The sequence below is a fragment of the Octopus sinensis genome, linkage group LG1 (assembly GCF_006345805.1).
Source record: "Octopus sinensis linkage group LG1, ASM634580v1, whole genome shotgun sequence".
Lineage (NCBI taxonomy): Eukaryota > Metazoa > Mollusca > Cephalopoda > Octopoda > Octopodidae > Octopus > Octopus sinensis.
This window is the reverse complement of record NC_042997.1, coordinates 177,522,674-177,535,173: the sequence shown is the minus strand read 5'-3', so window position 1 is coordinate 177,535,173 and position 12,500 is coordinate 177,522,674. Positions and strand designations below refer to the sequence as shown.

Genomic DNA, 12,500 nt, shown 5'->3' with positions numbered 1-12,500 from the left:
CATTTACTATATATATATCTAAAAGTATGTATGTATGTATACATTCACACACATTGGTGCACATGCACGCGCTTGTGTCTTTAAAGGTAGGTCGTCGGTTTCTCGCCATTCTTAAATTCGAACTGTTGCCTTAGCCGATAGTCGCGTTACCTAATTAAACTAATATTGACATTTTACGCCTACAGACAGACATAAATTGACTTATCTAATCAAACCGGCTGAAACATTAACAAGTAAACTTCTCTTTCTTAATGAGTCTTGCTGGCGTCCTTATTGCTTTATTTGTAGCAGACATTTGGCCGTCAATTCCAGCTATCCCGGGTTACTTAGTCACATCTCTTAGCAAATTTGTTAGGACAATTATAATATTCAACCAATTACGCGCGCGGGCACGCGTACACACACACATGCACACAGACTCACACACACACATAGAGTGAGAGAAGAGGAGGGGAGAGACAGAGAGTGAAGTACTTATATGTGTGTATACGTATGTGTGTATATGTGTGTATACATACAAACTATACATTTATATATATATAATACACACACACACACACACACACACACCACACACACACATATATATATATATATATACGCCGAGGTCGACTTTGCCTTTCATCCTTTCGGAGTTGATAAACTAAGTACCAGTTACGCACTGGGGTCGATGTAATCGACTTAATCCCTTTGTCTGTCCTTATTTGTCCCCTCTGTGTTTAGCCCCTTATGGGTAGTAAAGAAATAGGTATTTCGTCTGTCTTTGCGTTTTGAGTTTAAATTTCGCCGAGATCGACTTTGCCTTTCATCCTTATATATATATATATATATATATATATATATATAATATATAATATATATATATATAATATATATGTATATATATAAATAAATATATATATATATATATATATATAATATATATATATAGATATATATATATACATATACATATATGTACATATATACTATATATACACATATATATGCACATACAGGTATACACAACTCTATATTCACACACACCATACATATCTAAATGTATATATGTATATATGTATATATGCATGTATGTATGTGTGTATATATACATGCATGTGTGTGTCCCTATATGCATATATGTAAAAGATGAAAGGGGATGTGAACCACGGTGCTGTTTAATCATCCATACAAAATTGACTTTGTATTTCAGACACCCACAGTGAAAGAAATATATATATATATATATATATATATATATATATATATATATATGTTTGTATGTGTGTGTATATATGTATACATATGTGCATAGGTATAAGTGAGAATCTCCTTATTTACCTAAAACTCTATTCCCTTTTTTTATATATATTTTTATATATTTTTTTATATATTTTTTTATTTTTTTATTTATTCTTCTATCTAATTTAACACTGACTCCTTGACCACTCCCCCAAGTATGATATTTTGCGCTATGCCTACCCCCAAAAAGTCCCCCACCAACACCCCTTTAAACCTGCCTAAATGTATAAATGCCAATACAATTCTTGTTAACTAGCTTCCTGAAGATTTCTCTTGAATGAAACAGTTCTAGTCCTGTAGAAGCTCCTTCTATATAATAAATTAATTTTACTCTACTATGTATTGAGTACCTTATTTACTGTGGTTAACCCCGAATCAACCCGGGACCTACATATATATATATATATTATATATATGACGGTTCCCATTTAATTGTCTATGATCTAGAAGGTTGCTCCAGTATGGCTATAACGCCAAATCTAAGACCATTAAAATAATTGTTTTTAACGGAAGTACAAGGACACAAATTCTAACAGGGCGGGTGTGTTTGGCGATTAAATCGACCCGAGTTCTTGACGGTTAGCTTCAATGTATTGACTCTGAAAAGATGAAAGGCAAAGCTGATCTCAGTGGATTTTGAACGCAGAACGTAAGAGCCAGGACAAATGTGGTGAGGCATTTTATGCAACACTCCACAAGTTTTGTGACGTGGCAGCCTGACAGCAGTAAATAATAAAAATCTCTATGTATGTATGTATGTATGCTACTTAATTTTATTTCAAGATTCGTGTCAATAGAAAAAGAGCCAGTTTCTAACCTAGATGCAAAGCTCCTCCATTGGAATTTCAACATCAACAGGATATTTTTGTATGTATGGATGTATGCATATGTGCAGATTTTAATGTTTTTTATTTCTTTATTGCCCACAAAGGACCAAATATAGTGAGGACAAACAAGGACAGACAAAGGGATTAAGTCGATTATATCGACCCCAGTGCGAAACTGGTACTTATCTAATCGACCCCGAAAGGATGAAAGGCAAAGTCGACCTCGGCGGAATTTGAACTCAGAACGTAAAGACAGACGAAATACTGCTAAGCATTTCGCCCGGTGTCCTAACGTTTCTGTCAGTTCACTGCCTAGATTTTAACGTTTTGTTTTATGTATGTTTTCTCATGCACATAGTTGCACGTCTATACATAGTCATATATACTTAAATGATAAACTTTCTCGAAAGTTTTAAATTTTTACAGTTCCAGTGATCGATTGGCTCTGTAGTCTTGGAATCAGCTTTCTCGTATTGAGAAACCTAATTTCTCAAGATTGGTATTTAGGTAATGTCTTACATATCCCAGCGCCCCAATAATCACAGGTATAAACCTGAACTTGTAATCTGGATAGAGTAACTGCAAATTTCTCAATAGTTCAGCGTAGGTATTTTCTTTTTCGCTGATCTTTAGTTTTATGTTAACATCTGCTGGGAAGCTGATTTTCACAACGATGCGCAGGTTCTGTTCTCTATCCCAAATTACGTATGTATGTATGTATGTATGTATGTATGTATGTATGTATGTATGTATGTATGTATGTATGTATGTATGTATGTATGTATGTATGTATGTATGTATGTATGTATGTCTCTTAAGTATTTAATCATTTAAATTCTTCCTCTGAAGAAGCTGGTTTCTAACCAAGATACAAAGCTCCATTTTTGGAATGTAAATAACAAAAACAATATTACATTTTAAACCTGAAAAATATCTTGCACATTTTTACTGTTCCGCCTACAGATTGTATTTGTAATGTGCGAATCGGTTAATTTCTTTTTCTGAAAATCCAAGCTTATCTAGATTGATAGTTAGGCATTTCCTTACAAGACCAACACCTCCTATGATTATTGGCATAAATGCAAATTTGTAACCCTATATAGAAGCTGGAGGTTTCGAAGCAGTTGTCCATAGTTATCTTATTTCTCTCTGATTTTCAAAGAGTTATTCACATCAGCAGGACAGCTGACCTTTATGATGGTACATACTTTTTGTTGTCATCTCAAACAACAATATCCGGCCTGTTATGCTTACACTTCACAGATATTTTGATGGGAATGTTCCACCAATATTATTTGTGTTGGTATTTGTGCACTTATTCAATAACAAGAACTTTCTCTCTATTTATTCCAGGACAGCCTATATATGTATGTATGTATGTATGTATGTATGTATGTATGAATGTATGTATGTATGTATGTATGTATATATGTATGTATGTCATTATTCACTTTATTTCAAGATTTCTTGCCAATAGAGAAAGAAGCGGTTTCTAACCTAGATCCAAGGCTCCTTCATTGGAATTTAAACATCAACAACAGAGTATTTTTGTATGTATGTATGTATTTATATAAGCGGTAACAACTTGTATTAGTTGGATCTATATATTTTAGAAGACTTATGTCTTAATATTCATATGCTTAACGTTGTAGTATCGTTTCTATTGGGCTAAGAGGAAAATTTCGCCAATATCACCCAACACCATCACCGCCAATACCATCATACCAACATTATTATCACCGCCTTCATTATCATCGTTGTTATCGTCATCATCGTCGTGGCCATCATCATCATCATCATTAATCAGCTTTGATATCAATACTAAAACTACCACCCTCACCCACTGTCACCACTACAACTACTATCATTACTATAAATATTACCTCTAACATTACCAACAACAACCGTACCACTTCCATTAAAGCAACAAGTAGTACTCCGTGTAAATACTATTTTCTCTTGTTAATCTGTCGCTGATTGCTTTACGAAACAAGTTTGGGCCATTCTGAAGTATACGACAAAGCACTTACAGTCATACTGCACAACAGAGTATCCAGCTAGGGGAGATATGACCTTATTTAGAATTGTAAATTGTACCTTGCCACCCGGTAGACAGATCAACATAGTATAGGTCTATTCCATCATGGTTGACTTTGGGTAACACAACAATAACAACAGCAATCTCTATAAATGAATGTCTCAGTCAATACGTGTCTTTCTCATTGTCATATGCCCATTATCAGCTTTGTGGAGGCACATGGCCTAATAGTTAGAGCAGCGGACTCGCGGTCGAGGGATCGCGGGTTCGAATCTCAGACCGGGTGATGTGTGTGTTTATGAGCGAAACACTTAAGCTCCACGCAGCTCCAGCAGAAGGTAATGACGAACTTCTACTGACTCTTTTGCCACAACTTTCTCTCACTCTTTCCTCCTGCATCTTGCAGCTCACCTGCGACGGACCGGCATCCCGTCCAGGTGGGAAACCTATACGCCAAGGAAACCGGGAAACCGGCCCTTATGAGCCAGGCATGGCTCGAGAAGGAACAAACAAAAAAAAGTTATCTGCTTTCCTCTACGTTTGTAGTGTGATTTCCAGCTCCGATTGTACTCTATTATACAGAAATTGGTCCCTCCATCGTCATAGCTAAGTCTTTCTTCTCTTTCCTTCAATGTCAATTAGATAAGAAAAAGTTGTTATTGTTGTTGTCTTGTTCTAAAGCGGGCTCTGATCGAGAAGACCTATGATCATGTCGTCTTTATAATCTAACGTGTTCTTCCTTTCTTAAGACCGTAGGCGTGATTTGAGAGAGGTTTGGTTGCTGTTTCTAGGAAGTTGAGCAAAGAAGTAAAGGCTATCTTAGAAGTAACTATACACTAACGTTTATGTAATCGACAGTACACATCCTTTCCAAAAATGGACCATTTCTGGCTCAAAGAAAATTTCTTAATTAGCTCAACCGTTCCCCATTTCTTTTTCTTGTACACCACTATAGTAAAGAGTTTATATTCTCTCTGTGCCAGAACAAATTGTTTTTCTAAGTCACATATTTAAATAAAACAGACACTAATTTCCGTTATTAGACTAATTCTTCTAGAAATACACATAATAAAAATAAATACATAAATATGTACGTGAAACATCACACTGTAAGTGAACTAATTACGTCAGTAAATGAAAATATTTTTAGCCTTCATGTAAAGTGATTTTGCGGTTATGAACTTAAATTGTGCGCGATGATATGCCAGGAGCGAAACTAACGGTTCAAAGAATTGGTTCTCACCAGGGTTTGAACAACCAATGGCAATGTGTTTTGCTGAATGCTGTGTATGATTATTATTACACAAATTATAGACTAACTGTTGAGAATAACAACACCAAAAGATCTGTAAATTTTTAGTGATCAATCTTTCTGTTGAGTAATTAGTAACTTGGTCAATTTTTTAAAGATTCACAGGGGATTCGAGTATCATCAGCTTCTATAGAATCTGAAAATCTTTTGCTCCTGATTCGAATATAGTCTAAGACACCATATTTCAGGAAAACTTGTGCAGTAAATTGTGCTATATGTACATGTTTTTAAAACAGTCTTTTTCAGTGGTAATTTGGGGAATATCACACTAATTTATCAACATATTGCATTCTCTCAACCTGACACAGGGCATTTGATTCTCGTCAAAACAAGAAGAATATATACTTCCACTATAATAACCAGCATTTATATCAACTAACGAACCACTCGTTTGTTTTTAATCTCCTTTACTGTAATTTCTCATCCGCTTTATTTGTAAAAGGCTTGCATTTGCCCTCTTTCTTTCAGTAACTAAAGTACTCGTTTACTCGTTTACTTGTTTCAGTCATTTGACTGCGGCCATGCTGGAGCACCGCCTTTAGTCGAGCAAATCGACCCCGGGACTTATTCTTGTAAGCCCTAACTTATTCTAATCTATCGGTCTCTTTTCCCGAACCGCTAAGTGACGGGGACGTAAACACACACAGCATTGGTTGTCAAGCAATGCTAGGGGGACAAACACAGACACACAAACATATATATATTATATAAAACATTATTGGTGAATTGAAGAAATGGAGCTGAACGCAGATTGAACAGAAATCGTTTTATTTCATTCTACACGTGTTTCGAAAGGCACAAATTACCAAAATCCGATTGAATAATGGACCATATTGTGTCTTTCTCTTCAGGAAGAAAAGGAAATCCGTTGGAAAACAAAACAGAACAGAGGCGGAGCAAAAAAAAAAATCGAACTATGCTCCTAAGAGCCCATGGCGAAACTGTTTATCAGTGTATGTTGAGAACCGGTGGCTGAAGAATTCAACGGGTCAGGCATCGGTCAATCATGTGGGTGAGGGTGTATAGATGTTCTTTGTGACCGAGAATAAAGTTCTGACTATTTAAGGAATATTGGATGTTTTATAAGGGCGAGAAAAAAATCTACTTAGAGACGTGTGTGTGTGTATACTGTTCTATATATGTGTGTGTTGCGTAGGGGTAGAAAACATTTTTTGTGTACGTGTGTGCGTTTGATGATCGTTCGGCTGTCAGTGGCTACTGCCGTGATAACCGTTGGGTGGCAGAAAGAAAAAAAATATATATATATTATGTTTTATGTGTGTTGTGTTTCATCTAAGCCTGCCTTGTCAAGGAAACCCCCCGCTGTGAAAAAACCAAGCCCCGTTTGTCTTACAGGAGTAATTCCCCTTGCAGTGGTTAATCGTAGATATCTTAAAGGCTATTTCAGATTTGTTACCAAGGGCTATGGGTGCCGGATTATTTATAAACGCTATTTAAAAGCCAGATAAGCCAGTTTCGCCATGGCTCTTAGGAGCATAGTTCGATTTGTTTTTGCTCCGCCTCTGTTCTGTTTTTTTTTTTCAACGGATTTCCTTTTTTCTTCCTGAAGAGAAAGACACAATATGGTCCCATTATTCAATCGGATTTTGGTAATTTGTGCCTTTGAAACACGTGTAGAATGAAATAAAACGATTTCTGTTCAATCTGCGTTCAGCTCCATTTCTTCAATTCACCAATAATGTTTTAATTTCAATTATCCGCACCAACGCCGCACGGTTAAACGCCAGATGTTGTACCTCCAACCGTACTGTTTACTGCTGTGATTTTTGCTACTAAGGTATCGGTTAAACTTTGATTAATCTACTACAAGATTTATTCTCTCTTTCTATTTCACTTATTATATATATACATATATACGACAGGCTTCTTTCAGTTTCCGTCTACCAAATCCACTCACAAGCATTGGTCAGCCCGGGGCTATAGCAAGACACTTGCCCAAGATGCCACGCAGTGGGACTGAACCCGGAACCATGTGGTTGGTTAGCAAGCTACTTACCACACAGCCACTCCTGCGCCTCATCGTCTTATTTTTTATATTTGTGGGAAAAGGCTACGAATTTATTGATATGGGAGTCTGTGTGTTTCGAAACCCATTGGAGGTGTAAATGTATCTTCATTTAGAATCATTAATCAAAAGATTTCACTTTATTTTAGGAAATTAATATCCAAGGTAATGCCAAAGAGATTGTGATTAATGATTCTTAGTGTTCTCTCTCCGATTTTATGAGTACAGAAAAACAACTATACACTAATGGTAACACGATGAGATACTTTCCGAGTAGCTGCCAGAGTTTTCCTAAGGAACGTACAATATTCGCACATAAATAACTAAATAAATGATAGATTCAACAGCCATCTCTAATATATAAAGAAGCAAAAAGACAAAAGACATTCAGTAGGTTTCAGTTTTGTTTGTCTAATGTATTTCTTACGTATATGTCGAAACTTTTAAAGAAGGTGAATGCAACAAATGGATATATAAATCTTCACTAAACACTGTAAAGAGATTACATTATATGTAAACAAACATAAGTTTGTTTTTGAAGCATTGAAATGTATTGTAGAACAAGTAGAAAGATATATCGTTTCAACACGTAAATACTGAACAATATATATATAAAGGATAAAATCCTTTATATATACTGTTTAGTATTTACTTGTTGAAAACATATATCTTTCTACTTGTTCTACTGTAAAGAGAATTTACAGAAAAGTATTTATTCCTCTTAAGTTTTTCTTTTACTTGGTCTTTGTAACAACGTCTTTCATTTAAATTTTCTTTTATGCACTTCGATGACTACTAATTTTTATTGATTGTCAACGTCATTTTACATTTAACGTGTACAGATTTTAAAGTCTCTGAACTAATATGATTCCCAAGCATTCTTAATACAATTCTCATGTATTGCCAATAATTCAAATTTAATTTGACGTTCAGAAAACTCCAAAGTTTTCCCCTCAGAGTTGTGGGCAAAATTTTATTTAGCGATTTCATCTTATTTCATTTTTAATTACTTTATCCGTGTTTATAAGCATCATAGGATTCTAATCCAAGAATTCATATTATTAAATGTTAAAGACGCTTCTATCGTTTAGCTTCAAGAAATATTGTATTAAATTGTAAAAGATGCTCCTATCTTTCGGATTAAATGAAACTCTTTAAAAGATAATTCAAGTTAAAATATAATCATGGTTATAATTTCCGTGGCATTTAATTTCGTTCATACATGTCATGATTTCTTTTTATTGTTGTTAAGCCTCTTTCGCTGCTGGCAAATTATTATTCAATCGTTACTCAATGGAACTAAGTAGTTTAATAAAATCATTCTTTCCTGCTTAGATTATCACATTAAAGAGATCAACCAAGCACTTGCTACCTTTGATCCTCACTGAAGAACTTATTCAAACAGACATGAAATATAGTTTAAACACGTTCCAGTGTTGTTTGTATAGTTAGAATTGCCAAGTTGTATAGTCTTAAAAGCGAGAGTCTGGTCGCTAAATATATCTGGCAGCATAGATTTTTGAAAGGAAATTTCACGATGATAGAAAACTAACTACACAGAATGCGAAATATATCGTGGCACTCCGTCGGTTACGACGACGAGGGTTCCAGTTGATCCGATCGACGGAACAGCCTGCTCGTAAAATTAACGTGCAAGTGGCTGAGCACTCCACAGACACGTGTTCCCTTCTTAACGTAGCTCTCGGGGAGATTCAGTTTGACACAGAGTGTGACAAGGTTGGCCGTTTGAAATACGGGTACAAGAGAAATAGGAAGAAAGAGTGAGAGAAAGTTGTGGTAAAAGAGTAGAGCAAGGTTCGCCACCGTCCACTGCCGGAGCCTCGTGGAACTTTAGGTGTTTTCGCTCAACAAACACTCACAACAGCTGGTCTGGGAATCAAAACCGCGATCCCACGACCGAGAGTCCACTGCCCTAACTACTGGGCCATTGCGCCTCCACACGAAATATATATATATATACATTATTTGAATATTACTTCTTTCAAAGCAATCAGAAATGGTTAGGCCAGCTGTGCATGTTGATTGCGTCTAGTTAATCTTCTCTCTAAGTTGTAGTTTGTTCAAATACAGTCTGATGCATATGTGGTTTATGAGATTCTACAACTGTAATAGTTGGTGTATCTGAAATAACGAATGAACGTGACGTTGCATTCAGGCAAACTCGTATATCTTTATGGAAATGCAATGGATAACAAAACTGCACTCGGATCAAACTCCCGTAATACCAATGAGATTTTGGTACTTTTGTTATACAAATATTATTTATATTAATAAGAAATAACGTGGTTTGATCACTTATGCAATACGCATGGCAAAACGCGTGATGAAATTGGTTCACTTCACTTTCTGATTTAAGCCACTTCACTTTATCTGTGTTGTAAATGGAATCGAGAAAGACATAAATGATATGAAAGTACATTCTCTCTCTCTCTCTCTCTCTCTCTCTCTCTCTCCTCTCTCTCTCTCTCTCTCTCTTCTCTCCTACAAATTGTTAACGTTGTACCTTGAGAAAAAAAAATAAATAGGAGTGGCTGTGTGGTAAGTAGCTTGCTTACCAACCACATGGTTCCGGGTTCAGTCCCACTGCGCGGCACTTTGGGCAAGTGTCTTCTACTATACCCTTGGTCCGACCAAGGCCTTATGAGTGCATTTGGTAGACGGAAACTGAAAGAAGCCCGTCGTATATATATATATACATACATGCATACATACACACACACACACACATATATATGTATATATGTGTGTGTTTGTGTGTGTGTGTGTGTGTGTGTGTGAGAGAGTATGTGTGTGTTCGTGTGTATGTCTGTGTTTGTCCCACCAACATCGCTTGACAACCGACGCTGGTGTGTTTACGTCCCCGTTACTTAGCGGTTCGGCAAAAGAGACCGATAGAATAAGTACTAGGCTTACAAAGAATAAGTCCTGGGGTCGATTTGCTCGACTAAAGGCGATGCTCCATCATGGCCGCAGTCAAATGACTGAAACAAGTAAAACAGTAAAAGAGTAAAAAGAGCTAAATGTGGTTGGGGAGAGTAGAGCAATACTGGAAACAGGTTAGTATTTATTTTGCAGCCTCTGCATACCGAGTTAATAAATCGCTCTTGTCAACTTCCCTATTTACTCTTCCGTACTCGATAAAACAGAGTCACGCATGTACTAGAGCCGATGTAATAGACTATACACTTTCGTGAAATGTGTGACCTTGCATCTATTTTGGAAATTTTTGTCATTTTCGTCGTCATATGTTTTGATTATACCACATTCTTCGTAATGTCTTTTAATTCCTCTCGACACCTTTCTTTTACAGAAGTTAGGTCTCCTGAAATTATTTTATTTTACGTCACAATATGAAAACTACGAGTAAATATATATGCATTAATAGTTACACATGTTCATATTCACCAAATTCACAGACATAGGGTCTCGCAAATACAACAACCATGCCGCACAATTCACTAGGTTCATTCATTAAGCACATGACCTAATGGTTAGAGCAGCGGATTCGCGGTCGGGGGATCGCGGGTTCGAATCTCAGACCGGGCGATGTGTGTGTTCATGAGCGAAACACCTAAACTCCACGCCACTCTGACAGAAAGTAATGGCGAATTTCTACTGACTCCTTCGCCACAACTTTCTCTCACTCTTTCCTCCTGCATCTTGCAGCTCACCTGCGACAGACTGGCGTCCCGTCCAGGTGGGGAACCTATATTCCACAAAACCGGGAAGCCGGCCCTTATGAGCCAGGAATGGCTCGAGAAGGAACAGACAAAACAAACATGAATATGCACGCAGAATCCCGAAAGGTTTAAAGAAAAACCTTCTGTCATGATTTTCTCTCCATCAAACATTGATTTGTCTTGTAATATCTAATTCGGGTGAGCGATACACACGTGAAAATTGGAGGCAAACATTCCTCAAATTACACTCTACAGCCTTCAAAAATGGAAGGAAACAATAGGTAATAAAGTCATACATACCTGTAATAAGACTTAATAATCTCGGCTGGAATGGCTTTCATCATAGGTTACTCAGTCAAAAACAACCTGGGGTATAAACAGATACGACAACAGCCATCTCTAAGAAAAGTGATTGAGAGGTCATCCGCCTCATAATTCACCTTCTGTATCAAATCCATGCATTTCAGTTCAAACTCCCTTTAATTGTGCAAAATCCGTATCCTTTATTCCTTTCTAACACAAATTTCTCATCTTTTGTCTCTGATCTGTATCTCTTGTCCAGGTTTACTCTCTATTTCTAGTATTCAGTATTCAAAAAGATTGTGTCTGCGCATGCGAGGTATACATCCTCTCCTCCACTTTCTCTAAACTAGACGTTTACAATAATTAGTTTTCATAGTAATTTTGGATGCAACTCTTTCTCATTTCTTTATGATCATCAGTCCTGTCTATACTGAACTCGAATTCTGCCCATCCGTTAACAGGTGATCGACCGTATTCGTCTTCTATTAAATTAAGAAACAAAAGACAAAGCGGAAACTCACCTCACGTTTCGCTGTCTGCTTTGTTCACAGTGACTTCAATATACACAATTCCTTTAGATTTCCCACGGACGCTGATGTCCGTGTGGCCGAATTATTTACAACATTTTTCTCTTTGCACCAGCTAATCCACTTATATTTTAGAAATCAGTAGCAGATTCACCAAACCGTCTTGGTATTTTTAGTTTTCTAAACCGACCTGTTATCACATTCTCTGCCCTCGTACAGTCGTCCAACCATTGATTAATCAAGGCGTGCTGCAACAAATATAACCTCAATGCAACATTCTTTGACGACCTTCTCTCTAGTATCTTAAATCAGCTAAGACAAGAAGCTACATCACCCAACAGGAAGAAAAAAAAATTGTCAAAAGTTTCAGAAACTTTCCAGTCGCATCAGCCCGACGTCGAGAGAGAAAAGTTAAAGTCTTTGGTTCCTGTCCTCATCAAACACTTCAACCTTTCTCCTCTCGATGGCGATCTACAACATCCTAC

General features: G+C 36.6%; 1 protein-coding gene across 2 annotated transcripts in view; it reads left to right on the top strand.

The window, feature by feature from the left end:
* LOC115216392 (small conductance calcium-activated potassium channel protein 2-like) overlaps positions 1-12,500 on the top strand; it is a 307,457-nt gene that overhangs the window by 140,704 nt on the left and 154,253 nt on the right. The window lies entirely within an intron of this gene.